Source organism: Falco naumanni, chromosome 13, assembly GCF_017639655.2.
Source record: "Falco naumanni isolate bFalNau1 chromosome 13, bFalNau1.pat, whole genome shotgun sequence".
Taxonomy (NCBI): Eukaryota; Metazoa; Chordata; class Aves; order Falconiformes; family Falconidae; genus Falco; species Falco naumanni.
Window position 1 is genome coordinate 11372687 of NC_054066.1, and position 17623 is coordinate 11390309.

Sequence of the window (17623 nt, forward strand, 5' to 3'; positions counted from 1 at the left end):
AAGAGCCACACCGGGCGTGCAGTGCTACATGCCAATGGATGGGAAGGCCACATGCCCTTGGGCTATACCGGTTTGCTGCCAGTGTGCATTTTCACTGGTGGCTACACCACCAGCAGCCGCAGTGCTGCAGCTCACCATGCCAGGGACACAACAGGGATACAACTGCTTGTGGGGTGGCGTGTGTGCTGGCTCTGTGACATGATGCCAGCTAAAAACTTTGGGACAGGAACAATCTGTTGGGGCAGGAATTTCTTATGCGCCCTTTGCTAGCAGAAGAAATCAATCACAAAGCTACATGTTGGGTACAGAGAAGCTTCAGGCTCTCTTCATATCTGCTCCCTCACTGCCAACTGCGGGAAGAGAGCAGTTGCTACTATGAAAAGGGACTTCATATTTTGCCATGTTCCTTGTCATGTTTTTTCACCCCTAAGGCCTTATCCCAGTTACTACGGAAGTAAATTGGCAGTTAAGAAATGCTGACAGTTAGGAGTCCTATTGCTGCAGGGCTGCTTTGTTGCTCAGTGTAAATAGTCAGTATATTTTATGTTTACTATCAGACCTGCAGCCAGCCACAAAAGCTACACTTCCAGACTTGCAGTTGTAAGGGGATATACCACAGACTGTGCATGCAGAGGTGACTTTCCAGACGGGATGCTGAGGTGCCTGCTCTTGTGTCTTTCCTGAGTGCATTCAGGGAAAATACAAGGTTTTCAGGCAGCTGGGATAGAGTCTGGTTCTTTTGCACAACTGATCCAGCTGACCAGCAGTATGAATCTTAAATTGTCAGAATTTATCCAAAGAAAACATGGGTAATTTGAAATACCTTGTCCCAAACCTGCCCCAGGTCAGAAGCTGGACCCAGCCTGGATTCCTGCTTCAAAGCTGAAAATCCTAAAAACTGAGATCCCAAACCAAATAAACCAAATTACTCCCCCCCCCCCCCCCCCCCCCCCAATAATAACATTTTCAACAAACCAGAAAGTTTGTTTTCCACCACCTTGGAATGTGCTTCACTGAATAAAAAAATGAGAATCTTGGCAAAGATACCAGAATTTTATCACTTACTTTTTCCAAAAGAGTCCTGCAATATTTATTACCTGCATAGGATGAGGATAACGGAATTCATTCTAACATTTCATCCAGATTTCATCCAGAAGAGAGTTCCTGAGAAAGTAAGAACATGTTTTTTCATGAGTAGAAACAAGAGAAAATTTATTGAGACTTGGCCAATTCAACTTTTTTAAAAGCTTATCCATTTACAGTCATTATATAAACTTCATTTCCTCACACTCAGGATGTGCACCTGACAATCCAACCACACAACCGTGCAGTACTTTGAAGTAAGGGTGAGCCTGCAGTCAGGCAAACAAATTGTTTCAGCTCACATCTCTGTTCTGGAGTTTTTGTCTTTCTTCAAGAAACAAGCTGGATAAAAGCAAATCTCTTGAGGGGAAAAATATGTTTCCATTTAGTGAGGGACCATCACTTTATCCATCCTCAGACTGAGAAACAAGTAGCATGGAGCTCTAGGACAAGAAAAGGAATGCCCAAATGCTGAACTAGCTGATGAGCAGCATTTCTATGGGAAGGCAGGAAGAGTACCAGGGTGCAAAAAAGTGACCTCTGCAGCCCACATGAGCAGTAATGCATTGGGTTTTCAAAGAAAGCACATCTTGGGTGTACAACAGGAAAACCATAATTCCTTTTGAAATAATTCCCAAGAAAACTGACAGCACTTTTCAAGCCAAAACTCCCACTGAAGGAAGAAGCACCATGGGTTACAGGAGAGATTCAGAGAAGCCAGGTAGTAGAAGAAGGGACCCAGCAGAGCTGTCTGGATTCAAGATTCACCTGCCCTTTCAAAATCAGCCCCCATTCCCAGCTAGAAATAGACCTCTGAGATGTAACAGAGGAAGGGGCAGACAGAAAAGGAGGAATTACCCTCCCCCTAGCCCGTGCTAGCTTTGCCTGCAGGCACAAGCAGGCCACAGGGTCTGTGAAGGAATAAGATACATGACCAGCTGATGACATGGCAGAGATTTAAAAATAACACTGCTGATTGGAAAATGCCAGTGTTCGCTACGCAGGACACATTCTTGGGGCTAACTGCAAAACGTTTCAGAGGTTCTCTGCAGGGCGAGTCTAGATCTTGAAAGGTGGATAGCAACAGCAGATCACTTGGGGAAAAAAGACAATTCTCAGGTTTATTCAGTCATCCTGAGGGTACTCTGAAACTGCCTGCTGTATCAGAGCTGCAAAAGGAGAAAACACCCAGGTCTCCAACATGTGCATTTCAACAGATAATTAGATCTTATTAAAGTGTTTAACTATACAACAAAGCAGCTCAGGAGAGCCAGACTGTTCAGGATTAAAATTGTTCCAGAACTTGGACATGGATATAGCTGAAGGAAAAGTCACTTCTACACAATCCAAAATAAGTTGTAATAAAATTGTTTAGGAAATATCTTGTTACTTTGCACACACTGAATAATGAATAATTTCACAACTTCCAGTGCCTGTACTTAAGAGAAGCTTTTACAAACCAAATTCAATGGGTTCTGCTCAAGGGACTTTCTTGCAACACTGTGGAACATGCAATATTCACAGGTATTGCAACATCTAATTGCAAAATAAAGGCTGTTTTCCTCCAAACCTCCTCATGCCCTCCTTTCAGCCAACGGTGACAATGTTACATGGGGATAGTTTTCTTTTGGGTTAGTGAGTTGAATCAGCTCAATAATCATCTGACAAACACCCAACACATCCAACTCAATAGCAGGATTTCCAGGCCAGGAGCTAAGAAGGGGAGCAAGACCTCTCCTGCCAGTAATACTGAGCTGTTAGCACAGCTACTTCTGACACTGCAGTGCTACTCACAAACTGCTCAGCTCTCTCCTTGGTTAAAGGGGAGAGTTCTGCAAGTCAGTACTGTGCCCAGGAGCGCCAGCCAGGACAGGAAAGCAATGCCGCATTTACCACATGCATTGTGGCCATAGTTACAAAGATCAGGGAGAGGCAAAGTTTTCATGAACACACGTTGGCCCAGAAAAAACAATTATCTGCGAGTGACAAGCTAACAACGGGAGCTTTTAAATATGCAAGCTTGAGACAAGCACAGCAGTTCATGACCACTGAACAATGAACAGTGGGTGTCCTGAAACAAATTACACAATGCAAGGTTTGCTGGTACCCCTTCCTTTTCCTCCATGTCCTTAGTCAGTCCCTATGCTCTGATCATCTTTCAATGCACTGGTTTTCTTCTATATACTCTAGCCAACTTCTACCTCTTCCTCCAACTTCCATGTCAGAATCATTGGGAATGAAGCATCACTCTGCCTTCTTACAGAGAGACAAAACACGACACTGAAACAGTTTATGCGGTAAAGTGAACTTAACTTCTGGTGATAATAGGACAAACCCAGCATGTTTCAGAAGAGTTCAGAGTGGGACCCAGCTGAAGGTTAAAGGGCTCTGGAGGACCCCCCCCAGTCCATGGGACAGTGACACAGCCAGGCTGACCTGCTGGCTGGCAGCTGCAGATGGAGGACTCCTGTTCCCTGTGCTGTCATTCCCCCCTCCACTGTGGTCCCACTCCAGGTGCCACCTATGCAGCTCAGCCCCATCTGTGGCAGAAGCCCTACTAATTATCCACTTCAGGTTGTTAGCACGGCAGAAGACTTAACTCCAGTTGTTAAGTCTTACAGACTAAGCAGGTTGAGCAAGCCATGGTAGTGCACCAGAGCTGATGCAGGGAAAGCAGCAGGAGAACACAGACGGGAGCAGGAAGGTGGAAGGAGCAGGATCACTCCCTCTCACCTGATAAACTGAGCAACATCATCAAACCATATGTGACTTCTGCTGGTGAGGCATGTACCAAGTCTCTGTATCTGCGTAATTCTGTCATTGGGCACTCAGGCAGTCTCCAATAAGAGAGGAAGAGGTTACTTGATCAATCAAGTATTTCCTTCAGTTGCAGTTCTTTTTCCTACAGGAAGCCCTGGCTTGTATAAGCCACTCAAGAAGCAAACATCAAAGAAGTCCTCTATCACTTACTCAGGGTAATAGACTGTACTTGAACTCTACTCAGTGAATTGAAACTTCTTAAGCTGAGAGCTGAAGTTAAATTTGTTATTCCTGGCAAACTGCCCAAAAGGAAATGGATCCAGGGCAGAAGTTTGTTTGTTAGATAGCAGTGAGAGACTGACACTTCTATAATATGCTACAAAAGCAGGGAGAATAGAAAGAGTTGCTGAAACTACTGATTGTTCTAAGATCTACTCGTAATGCTGCATTGGTTACAAGACCTCCTTTTAGTAATTGGCAAATAACGGGATGCAGAAAGCGTGAAACATCAGTACAAAGGAGTTTGAGCAAAGATTCTGCACAGGAGGTTGATTCAAAAGAATAGGAGGAAAAAGCACACGATCAGCCACATTAGGTTTTTTTAACAACTAACATATAGTTGTTACTTCACAAACAGGTTGGGATCAAAGATGCTCCTTCACTAAAGGCACGAGGTACTCAATGCCAGTTCCGTCCACCAGGCCCCTGTGTGCCCACACCCTGCCCATCAGTGCAAAAAAGGTGGTGCAAGGAGCTCTCAGTTGTTTGATAACATATACTACAACACACAGCTAGAATCCCACTCCAGTGTGCTGTCCTGTAGATCTGCTTACCTACATGTCTAGAGGTAGCTAAGCTCATGGACTCTCTGCCATACTGTGCTAGAGAGCCTCAGTCAAGCCAAGTTCTAGAAAGCCAACAGAAAACTTGGGCTTTGGTGAACAGGCAGCAAAAATGGTTTCACCACACTGAAATTCTTTGCTATGTTCCTCAAAACAAACTGCACCTGACAGTCACACCTCATGTAAAAACATCACATGAACTTTATCCAGTCATTCTCCTAGGTGGAGATCAATTAAGATATTGTCTTCTAAATAAGAAATCTGAAGTTGCATTTTAACTTTTGAATTAATGAGCATTACCTCTTTATTAGATATCAACAGTAAAAATATTCCATGGCAACATACCATTTTGGAATCTCCTTTACTATCAATAACTTATAAGCTGCTTTAAAACAGACAATTTAAACTAATGAAAACCCCCAAGACGAGCAAAAGCAGCGCATTTACAAACAATACCAAGAGACTTGATCTCTGCCGGCATTTTTTTAGTATTTCTTTCTACTTCACTATGCCTGGAGCATAGTTTAAAGAGCTGATTAGGTACATAGATTTAAAAACAACTCCAAATATGAAGAAGTGCTACTGTGCACATTTGGTAATGACTCATCCGAAGTTTATTGCACAGATTTTGCAATGTGGAGGAATTCTAAATATTGTTATATCCCATTCCTTGGCAATTTGTTCCTTTGGTAAAACATTTTATTTGGAAAGACTTTGTCTAAAGGTTAAACAGTTCCATGTAATCTATGAATGAAACAGAAAAGCATGCTTAGATGTCTGGTCCCAACTGCCAGTGTCCCTTACCTGCCCAAACTCCCAGGCTGCACAGACACTGGCAGCTCTCAGAGTACATTTGCCACCTAGTCCTAGCCTTCCATTTGGACAAGGCAGGCAGGGATCCAACCACCAGACCTTCCACAGATGCAGAAAAGAGTTTTCAACTGTTTGGACCATAAATGCTGACTACAGATTACCTTTCCAAAAACCCCAAAGCACGTGGAAGCACCCTATGGAGCAATCTGAGGCCACAAACTGCCAAACTGACCCATACTGGCTCTGCCATACACCACAAGAAGAGATGCAACTTGAACACTGTCCAAATACAGTTCCTGTAGTTTCTGCCTGGGCCTTGGAGAGATTGCCTCTTGGGAAGGAAAGATTAATCAGTAAGCATTTAGCCATAATTAAGTGAATAGGCTACTGGACAAATTTAATAGCAAATAGAGAATGAATGATTTTTATACCACAAGATGACAAAAAAAAAAAAGAAAAAAAAAAAAGAAAAAAAAAAAAGAAAAAAAAAAAAAGAAAAAAAAAAAAAAAAGCACCCTAAAGAGAAACAGGAAAGCATGAAATCATATTTTGGCTTTCTGCACAAGAGCTACAGAATAAATCATATGCTGTTGATACATTGCTTTTGGATTCTCACCCAATAGCTATTATGATCAAATCTAAAGCAACTCTATGTAAACGCAGAGGAACAGGGCTAGTAGAAACTGTTTGGTTCTTCAAAGCCAAGACAGCTGTAAACAGGTAACACCTTTACCTTTAACAGTTTTAGCTAATTGGGTTGTCACTTTTCCAAGCTGCAAAATCACCAAAGCATTTGCCTCCTAAACTCAGGGGGAAAGCCTCCAAGGACCATGAGTCAGCGAAAGAAACTGTTTTGGGTCCCATGGCAAAGAAAGTACTTTTGCACTCAAAAATAGATACATTTCTTGTGGGAAAAAACAGCCCAGCTCCTTCCTCTCCCATAGATAATAATGCAAAATGTCAGACACCTCCCAGGCTCTGTTCCCCGGAGATCAATAGCATTTCAACGATTACTTTGGTGGGTTTTTCCCTTAAAGGTTAACTTGTATCTAATCACAAGTCATGACCCAACCGCCACCAAATACAGCTCATTGCTTATGGGAGCACGAGGTGTGGGATATAAGGTTGCCGCTGGCGTTGAACTGCTACGGCTGGAAAAAGCAGCAGGATTCAGGCACTCGGACGACACAAAGCTGGGACGGGAAGGCAAGGCCAGGAGACATAAAGGTTGGGTGCAGGGGAGCAGGCAGTGCCTGTGTTCAGCACACGAGAGCAAGGGGCTTCAAAGCAACAGGGATGAGCTGACGTGCAGGGAAAACCTACCTGCATGCTTCTGTTTTCATTGTTTTCATTTACGCAGCAGAAAACCCATGGGATTCATTTAATGTGTTGACAGTATGTCCTATAGGTTGGGGGCTGTGCAGAGCGACAGTGGATTAGTGCACTGCTAAATCTTGTTGGCTGAATTTAGGTTGAAACAGCAGAGCAATGTGGAGTAAAACCTCTTTACTTATAATATTCAAGGGTAAAAAGCATGCTGTGCATATACCTGTTTAATTCAAAGGCTTTCAAGCAGTGGCTTCAGTGACTCTAGCGTAAGAGCACTTGCGACCCTTGCACCGTAACAGCTCTGACAGTGCTGCCCAGCCACAGGACTTGTGGTGCTGCTGGCCCCCCTATCTGCTGCAGTGCAAAGCAGCACAGGTTAGCCTGAGCCCTGCTGGAAAACTGCAGTCCCAGCACAGCCAGAGGCTCTGAGATCATCTCACAGCATTGTTGCAACACCACCCTGTTGTGCCACAGCATTGCAACATTGCGTAAGGCCACAGCTGATCACGAGTCACTACTCATCCTCAACCCTTCTGGACCCCTCAGTGCTGCATGTTACACCTGCATTAACTTTGTGCCACCATTTGCAGACAGTGATCTCTGGGCCAGAGACAGAGGCATGGGCAGACAGGCGGACACTCCCCAGAAGTTATTCTGGTCCATTGTTCTCATTTCACTGGATAATTCCTACATCAAATACCCCAAAAAAGAAAAAAAAAAATCCCAGAGAGACAGTTAAACTGAACTGCAGGCTGTGTGCTACCACGGCAGGCTCTGCAAAGCTCTTGCAGTCCCCGGAGAGTCAGGAAAAGGGGGAGGAAATATCACAAGAGATGGCTTCGCTTACTCACATCATTGGCGCAGACACACTTGTTTACATTTGATTGGCCTCATCTAAACTTTGCTGGAGGTTGACCATAATATTTACAAGCTAAAAGAACAATTATGTAGCTGAGAGCAGCTAGATGGAACAAAACAAAACCAGAGAGGCAGAAATCATGTCATTTGCGAAAGTCAAAAAACCAAACTGAGCCATGAGACCACACAGCTTCCCCACGCTATATAAATTTACACCACAGCACTATTTGTGCTGCTTTACTGCAGTATGGATGTTCTTTTAGTTTATAAACACTTATGGTGCTTATGTTCTCCATGTACTGATTTGTACCATAAAAAATTATATGAAAGGATATTTCCTATGCCTCATCTGTTTGTTTACGGAGTCCACCTTTAAAAGACCAATATTCTGTCCTCTGGGGCCTGTTTACAGTCTGCACCTGTGATGGTTGATTCATTTTGAATCTCATGGGCTGTATTTATTACATAACTGTTTTCCTTCTTTTAGACACCATTAATCTTCCTTCTGCCAAGATCCTCTTCCCACACCAGGCTTTACTGTACATTCCTTGCATTTTCATACTATGATGTCAGTCCAGAAGTGGAACAAAGATAAGAACGGCTCAAGATTTTCCTTCAAATGATCCCCTTTCTACAAAGCTATATAAAAAATAAAACCCCAATACTCACCATGGAATTGGGAAAGGACCAGGTCTGGGGATTTGTGACCCTCATACTCCATATCCTCATTTCCTGAAAACTAAGAGAACATATGCAAAATGATTTTGGAAAAATGACTGCAGAAAAACAGGGACCAAAGCAAGCACAACATGGCCTTCTAATCGATGGTAAAGCAACAAGGCAAGTATGTACATTACATCTGCAAGTGTTTTGAAAACAGTTTGTCAGCTATGCTTGAAAAATTATGAATTTTTTTCACACTTCTCAAGTTTTAGGAAAGTGAGATCGTTACATATATTTAACACCTTTTTGCCACTGTAAATTATTTTTTACGTTTCAGAAGAGCAAGAAGAAAAGAATGCTGAGACTCAACTTCCATTAATTTGCATGTTTCAGAGATAGGACGGACTCCACTTTTTTAATTATGATCTTCATTTTATGGAAGAAAGAAAATCCTAATAATCTGGCAAATCACTACTCTTGGGCAAATGCTCACACTACTGTGGTTTTGACTCAAGTACTCAAAGTAGGTACCTTCCAACTGAGAAAAGGCCTCTGCCTTATTTTGTTACAATACTAACGTTGTAAAGAGTAAAGACTCCACATAACATCACAGCAGCATTATCAGAAGAGCAGGGCTGCAACATGTCTGGCTGTCAAATATCAACCTATAAAAATACCTAGGCAGTTCTGTTCTTCTCTTGGAGTAAAGAAGAGAGCTGTTCAAGCAGAACAATATTTGTTTTATTGACAGATTTTACTGTTATCTGTTACCCACCAGTGGGCTCCATTTGCAGTTTTCATCATAGAGTAATTGCTTATTAGAGACATTAGCAGGTTGTTTATTTGAAAACTATTATGCTAATAAGGAGCAATCATATTAGCAAGGTGTGCTCTTTACAACTTTATTTGTTTATCCTCAGGGACTAAACTTCTGAAACCCCAAATCTTTTGTTACATATTGAAAGATTTGAAAGTAAAATGTCTGAAGTTTTTTTCATGTCTGAAAAATTTGTCCAATAATAATCAGTAGTTTTATTGCCATCATAAATAACAGGAGCTGTCTTTGACAGAAAGATATTCATAGGATTGAAGGCCATTCTATATACAACCATTTACTTGCTAAGCAGCCTGGAAAAATTATGTTGCTGCTGTATTTGCATATTTTCTTATTATAAATGTTACCACAGCTATAATATACTGAGTTTAGTATATTATTAAGCCCACAGGAAAGGAAGAAACTAATTTTAGCATAACTTCTACAGCTCCAGGAAAGCACCTGTTTGTTTCCCTTATCCTTTGAGCCTTAGGGGGTTTCTGACCTCACACGCACCAATAACAGCCCTTCATGATATCCTAGATGGGTTTAGTTATATTTACACATCCCAAGATGTCTAGCAAACCAAGAGCTGCTTACAGCACATTTACACTCTTGCAAGAAAATGCTTTCACCATTGGCACAGCTGGAAGTTCTTGTTATGCTGTTGCTGTTTATTACTTTGCTGTGCTGGGGGTTATTTGTACTGTACACAGCACAACTTTCAGGCAAAAATGAAAAAAAACAGTCTTGCAATGGGTAGTGCCCACAAGCATAGTAGAACTGCAGTGATTCCAACCTGACTGCATGCCAAAGCAGCAACGTTTATTATTTACATTACAGTAGCATACAGATCCACATTTCGGATCAGAGCCCAATACTACCAGGTGCAACGTAAACATGTAGGTGAAGAACCTCCTGACCCAAGAAGCTTTTAATCTAAAAAGATGACCAAAAAAACCCAAACAAACTATCAGAAAAAAACAGAAAGAAAGCAAAAAATGAAGAAGAGCAAGCAAACAGCAGAGCAGGGGAAGGAAAGAAGGAAAGAACAACTTGTAAGGGGACTAACCAAACAACTCAGCTCACCTCCTGCCTGCTGGCTTCCCTTGGCAGTACCTGAGTGTAGGATGAGGTTTTGTGTTAAGTAATTAGACAACTCTGTGTAAGAATGGAAACAGAATAGCTGGATTTTGTTATGCAAATATATAGCTGTTAAGCACTGTAAGTATCCCAGTGTATTTCCTCTCTCCCTGTACATTTCTTTGTACATACAGACCTGCATATGTGTACATGTATGACTCATGATATAGTTAAGCTCAGTTCAATCTTATTGCAGTATAACCAAAGCACTGAAAAAGGAGGTAACAATGCAGAGCATCAGATGTGTTGTATCAGAATCCCATGTGTTCGTGGGCTGGAGTACAAAGCCAGCAATCCTGGTGTATTTTGGAAACCCTTCAACCAGAAATTGGGTAAGCACACCTGGATAACTACTTGAATTTTCACTTCACTGACTTCAGATGAGAAGCAAGGGTCAGAAGTAGATGAATTCTTACAGCAAAACTAAAACTCTTCTTGCAGTAGCTTTTGTCACAGTAACCACAAAGGAAAGAAAAATACATAAAAGGCACAACGCTAAGTTTGGAAGCTTCAGCCACTCTTCCTGAAAGAGACCTATCACTTTACATAATACTTTACAAATCAATGCTTTCTTCAAAACATGTCTATTAACAGTAAAACTTGTAGACCTGGCAGCCTCCCAGTCATAGTGCTGCCTTTGTGCCAGAGAAGTCTCTGAGTAAAGGCTGCTTTACCCCACAGCAAGTCCAAAGAGTTCCTGGGGCTGAAGGCTCAGCCAAGTATCTGTGCGCTGGGTGCCCTCCCAGCCAGCCCCCTGCTCTGCCACATACTCAGCCCCCCTCAGATGTGCCGGGGAATCCCCTTCTGTGCTAAAGGACTACCCTGCATCTGGAGCACCAGGACAGAAGCCGGTTTTAGACAGCTAAGAGCACACAGAGCACGCGAGGTAGTCCCATATTTTAAGAGACAATTTCAGCAGGTCTGTGCCCATTAAGGTTCATCCTTCAAGTCTTCACTGTAAATTGTGTGCCTGTGCATACACTTCATGCATATGCTTCAGTAGCACGCACGGCTCACAACACATGATCCAGCAGAACCAGGAGCAGGACAGTCCCCTCTGCTTATCCTCCCCTGCCCTGGATTTTGCAGGCTGCTCCATTTCGCCCTGCCAACACACAAGGGTGGCAGCCTAGGGGTGACAGCTTTCCAAACTCTTCCTCAGATACTTACATCAGCTGGCAGTAATTCTCAGAGATGGCAAGATGGCTAGATATTTACAAGTGGTGTTTATTTTTCTGAAATAGCATATGCAGTCAGCTGCATGTTCTCTTCATCAAAAAGCCTTGTGATCTGAATACCCTCAAGCCAGTCTCTTGTGTCTCTTGTCCCTCTTGATCATCTTCAAAAAAAAATAATAAAAGAACACTCTGCCACTTTATGGTGTGCTCTTACAAGCACAGTCTTGTTTGTTAGCACCTAGTGGGAGTACGAGGTGGCTTTGTGAAGAGCTATCTGTTTCAGCAGGTTTATATTTGAAGGTGACAGTAATGAATGGGATCAGCCTGTTCCATACTAGCAAGAGATGAGTCTCAGGCTGAGACAGGCAGTCTGGTGAGGCAGATCTGTGTCCACCTATGCCCCAGCACCACAGCTTTAAAGCCCTTCTCTTGGTACTCAGCCTCGCTCCAGGTTGCTGCTAAGGGAACTAGCATGTGAGGGTTTGTTTTGTTTTTCCATCTATAACCTGCTGACTGTAGCCTGGTCACAGCCTAACTTACAAGGAGAGCTGTACTGGCTTCACGCACAAATAACTACAAGTGAAGTAATATCAGCAATGCCACAGTAGACAGGAACAGATGAGCTGAGACTTCATAACACGCTCAGAAACACCTATGTGAGGGAACAGAGCCAAGCTCAGGCAGCTCCAAAGACCCATGCTCTGCATGCCTACCACCACCTCTTGCGACTAGCGTGCCTGGACCTTGCTGCTTTTGCACAGCCAGAACATCTTCCCGCCTTGCACAAGAGAGCCAGGCATGCTCTGCAACCATCCACCAAAGCAGCAGCTTACTCCTCTGCTTCATCTCTGTGTGTGTTGGATGGAAAGGCAACGTCTCACCAGAGAGGCTGCAAGTCTGACCGGGAAGTTCAAGATGTGGAGGGAAATGGGAGCATGACCTACCTGAACAACTGCAACGAGCCATTGTGGCATACCTCAGAAGTTCAAAATCACTGTTTTAATTTTCACCCAGTAAAGTAAAACTTGCACAGAATACATTGCTGAAAATAACTCTTTTTTCCTCCTCCTTTTGCTTGGTTGTTTTTTTCAGGTCATTTTTCGTGTCCAGCAAGAACACTAGAGGAGCAGGGAAGAGAAGGTGGGGATTTCTCTAGCCATTAGACTGGACCAAGCTCTGTAGGGCAGCCCCCAACCTCTCAACTCTCGCTTTGTGTTACTGCCCTGCCTTCCTCTTGGGGACTGACTAAGCAGCAGTGTTTGGGTTATGCGCTGGATGTACAATTAGCTCTCCATTCTTCTGTTCCTGCAACTCCATTAAATTTCCACTGGGTATTTGAAAATAACATTACGTATGTATATGCATACAGACACACACGCACACATAAAAAGAGTTCTTAAAAGAGTTTGCATCCTGGGAGGAAGCCAGCATTGATTCCTTTAAACTCAGAGTGACTCCTGATTTATGAAGGAATTCATGTGTCTGAGAAGCAGCAGTGGAAATCTGTCTTTCAGTGTTTCCTCTTATCACTCATCAAGGTTCTGAAGTACACTGACATGTCTGTAAGGGCCCTGAAGAAGCTTTACTGAAAAACCTTATTCCCATTAGCAAATCTGTGAAATTGTCCAAGAGACTGACATGGGAATACAGATAGATGTATCACATTCATTGATCCTTGCTACCCGGCTTCCTAGCTGCAGTGTTTAGCTCCCATACAGCATCACCAGGTGTTAAAGCCTGGGTATTTTATCCACTCTTTCACTTGTCACAATGCAGAATGAGTCTGTGAAGTATTCGTGTTTTTAAGAAAACACACAAGCTCCCAGGACTGAAGAGGAATCTGGCAAATGTGAGACTTGCCTGTTTGGGTGATGGCCTGACCTACCAGAGCAGTGAGGAGTTCAGGTAGGGTAGCACACACGCTGTGAACCCACAAATGTGCTGCTAATGTCCAAAAAAACGAGGCTGCTGCCATAAATCACCTTGTCTGTGAAAATATTCTGAAATGACATCATCATTCTCTATATTTGCGAAATAAACTATCCGGCTTCTTCAGCCTCCCTTAAACTTTGTCATAGACACAAAGAAAAAGGAAAGATAACAGAATTAAATGTATCTGAGAAGCCAATTATTTTTATCTGCCTGGACCTCTGGGACATAGTTCATGCAATTTCTCCTCAGCACCGTTCCCCTTCTTGGAGACATCACACTAGGGCAGTAAAGTATCTAATTTAAATGAGTGTCAAAAAATTGTCAACTTCTAAATTTCTGGAAGAGTTTAATATGGTGTTGGGGCTAAGCCACAAATTGGCACCCAGATAAAGTTGAGTTTTTTTTAAGGTCAGAATTGTTTAAAGGGGGGGGGGGGGGGGGGGGGCGTTGAAGATGGAGCACAGACACTTGACTTGAACTAACTAGGACTGAAAGAAATATATTCAAAATATACCTGGATGAGGCAGGTTGATAAACTCCCAGGACAGAAATGTCCTTTGCTTTTTGCATTGAGAAGAAAAGGGCAGGAATAGGGAACAAGGACATTTATATTCAGTGAGTGATGGGACACAAAAGCAATTACAAAGGTTGACTTCCCCTTTACTTGCTTCTACTACTGCCTTTAACTGTCAAAGTTTCAAAGCAGATAGACCCTTGTCCTGCTGTCCCAAACATCTGGGGCTCACGAGTAAGAACTCTGCATTTTGTCCTGGGCAGCAGAGTGGTTTTCAGTGCTGAACACCAAATGCTCCCTGGGGCAATTTCTGGTCACTTCTGCTGGCACCTGCCAGAAAAGTACTGGCCCCTGCAGAAACTTCTGCAAACAAACCCTCCCAAACAGTGACAGCCACGACTGTGTGTATTACAAATGGTAAAGAAACACTGAAAGGTTCTTTTCTAACCAGAAAAAGGCTGTTGTCAAGTGATTTAATTTCCCTGCTAAATTGTATAGTAAAAAATAAACTGCATGTAAAGACCACGTGACCGGGAATGAGAAGCCACCTCCCGTTGAAAGCTTTCATTTGCCCTTTATCACACTGTTTTGCTTCATATTCTATAAATAGCTTGTGTGCACTGTTTTTCCTTTTGGCCTCATAACTATGAACTGGTTCCTCACTGGCTTTGCGGAGTCTGAAGAAAATCTCCAGAGAATGCTGTAAGCGTATTTGTTAGAAGCTCACAAGTGGATTAATTTCAAAACAGGGCTCAGTTGGCACATTTTAAAATATGTAATAATCAAAGCTGTTTGTAATAGATTCATCTCCCGCTGCAATAGAAATCAGAAATCAGAGTAGCTTGGTTTCTGCGATCTGATTTTAGTTACAGTTCGGCTGCAATTTATTTTTAGTAACAAACTGTTTCCCCGAGACAGATTTGGCTGCTCATTAGCATTGGGAGTCTTCTCTACAAAAAATATATTGTGAAATTTCCTTTTAGCTCTGACTAGACCTATCCATTAAAACACAAATTCAGTTCTGCAAAGAAAGAAAAGATTTTACTATCCATCTTGTCACTGACAGACGATAAAGACACCGGAAACAAACTGTCCTTCTTCCCTAAATATTTTGCTTAGTATCAGCACACAGTTTCCTTTTAAAAAGGCAGGAAAATCTGTTAATCTGATACATGTATTAAGACCTTATGGAAAAGAAGCACAATTGAAAAGTGGTTTGAATGAAAAACAGCAAAATAGCAGTTGTGTTGCACTTGTGATTTTATACCACTTAACTACATCAAAACAGAGGCTGGGGGAATCCTCTGCAGTGACTCCTCTAGATGGGTTAATATGCAGTTTAGGATCCAAATTATCCCCTTTACCAACTGATCTTTCCAGAGAGAGTTTAATCTGCTTTGACTCCCATTTCACCACTGGTGCCAGCCCTGCTGCTGCAATAGCAGCCTGTTTTTACATATTAATCAGTGCTTTCCAGGCCATTTTTTCTGCAACACCCATTCAGGTAACTTCCACACTTGTAATGTTCTTGATTTCCAGCATCAGAAGTGTCAGCATGGGTCAGGCCAAGGGTCCCTCCAGCCTCCCTCCAGCAGGAGGAGAGCTTGTAACCAGCCCAGACCATGGTGTTTAATAGCCATGGACGCTTATTGTCTAGATGTGCTTAGTTGTGCTTATTAGCTCTTAAAAGTTACTCACAACAAGCAGAGGAGATTTACGTTAGCTCTCCCCTATAGGTGATGAAAAACACCTCCCCTACAGCACACTGACAAACATCAGCAGATGGTGATCTTGACACAGAGCAACCTCGAGTCATGGTCCTGTGAAATGCAGCTCCTTACTGTGCCTCAAATTCTGGGGTAAAAGATGAACTCACTTCTGCAAAATATTTGCTTTACTGAAGATGAACTCTACCAGCTGCTCAAAGGAGCTAATTCCAAAACTGCTAAGTGTCAGAGTTCAGATGTACCATTTGGCAGATTTGGTGCTCTGTGGGTTTGGGTTTTTTTTAATTCTTTAGCTACTTCAGCTACTACTAATGAAGTGCCGTGTTAGAAATTTTGCTCATTTAAAGTGTTTTCAAGGTAGTCAACCAATTAGGAAGGATTCCAATCTACGCCTGCCTAAAGCTTCAAGCACTAAAATGTCCTGACAGTTCAAGCGTTACACAGAAGTTGTATAATTTCAAGAAAGTTATTCTGAACTTCTTTGAATTCCCAAAGGAATGAATACATTTCCATACAATTTTCCAGAAAGACAAAACTTTTTCCCTAAGAACAGAGTTTCTTTTGGTTACGTTCAACCACTATTTTCATGACTAACAACAAGAAATAAACCCCACTTTAAAGTAGGTATGCAATCTTAACTGTTAGTTGTTGTGGTGTTATGAAAATGCTACTGAAACAGGTATGAAAATTGCTCAGAGCAGTTCGTAGAGCCTTTTCACAGGCCAGTGTGACAACTCCAATTCACACGCATTTACACACAGCTTTCACATATATGGCTATGTTTGACTTTGGAAATTATGTGAACTGGAAAAACATAATTTCCTGATGTAAGGGACTCAGCCTTCGTAGATTTTTCACTGAAATCACGCTAGCTGATTCAAGAATTCTTAGCCCCCTTCTTGTAACTAACATTGACCCTTAGACCCTGAAAGGTTTCACAGCTAATTGCCTGAGCCAGTGCACTGGCTTGAAAGAGAGGTCTTCAAATGATGGATTTCAAGAAAAAACAGAGATCATTTTATATCAGACTTCAGTGTACCTGCAGGCAATGGCACCCTTCTGCTTTGGATTTCCCTTATTTTGGTCGCCTCTATCTTAACTGCAATGTTATTTCAACAGGAATTTGGGTGCTTAGCTTTCCAGTGATGGTATCTGTAGTAGCACCACAAACGGCCCTGCATTCTTTGCATATTTGGTGGCATGCATCAGCCCAGTTTGGAACAAAAGCTCTTGTTTTGGATACATCACTGCAGACAGTTGCCTGGCCAAACTGTCTGCTTCCTTCTGAACTTCTAAAGAGAAACGACAGATTATTTTGTAGTTTTTAACAGATCTAGCTTCAGAAAACTTATCTAACATTGCCTAAATATGAGCCACATTTTGCAACCAGGTTTGTTGGGTTTTTTTAAAATTTACATCACATTCTCCAGCAGCTTAGTACCCAAAAGACAAGGAAATCTAGACACATGCTCTAGCTATGGGAGGATTTTACTTGTAACGGAATCTAAATATGTGCAATTAACACAAGTCTAGCTGTTATTTGAAGGACCATTGCAAATGCTAATTAGGAATCCATATACAAAACAACCGCATACAAGTTTCATTTGCAATGTCTGGATATTCAGTATGGCTTACCTGTTCACAGTGCTGGTACCTCATGCAAAGAAACAGCGTCTCTTTCTTCCCATATGCAGGCTGTAATGGGGTAGAGGACAGGTTATCTTCCACGTATTCCTTGTCACAGACAAACAGGGAACAGAAAGGTGAAAACCTTAGATGCAGTCCTGGCTACTTTTCCTTCTTGCTAGGCAGACAATTTTGGTAGGAACGGTGAGTAACAATTCCATTTTGAAAAGCAAATGAACAAATTTAATCCCCAGGTGCCTCAAGTATCAAGGCAAAGCATTTCTCCTCAGAAGAAAAAAAGATCTTTGAAAAAGAAATCAGACAGGGACACTGAAAGGACA

General features: G+C 42.3%; 1 long non-coding RNA gene across 1 annotated transcript in view; it reads right to left on the bottom strand.

Annotated features, from left to right (window-relative positions):
* LOC121096978 overlaps positions 1–17418 on the bottom strand; it is a 124125-nt gene extending 106707 nt beyond the window's left edge. The window contains exons 1-3 of the long non-coding RNA XR_005830729.1: positions 17292–17418; positions 8355–8424; positions 1098–1164 (exon numbers count right to left, since the gene is read on the bottom strand). This is a non-coding gene — a long non-coding RNA (uncharacterized LOC121096978). The remainder of the gene's footprint in view (positions 1–1097; positions 1165–8354; positions 8425–17291) is intronic.
* Between the last annotated feature and the right edge of the window lie 205 nt (positions 17419–17623).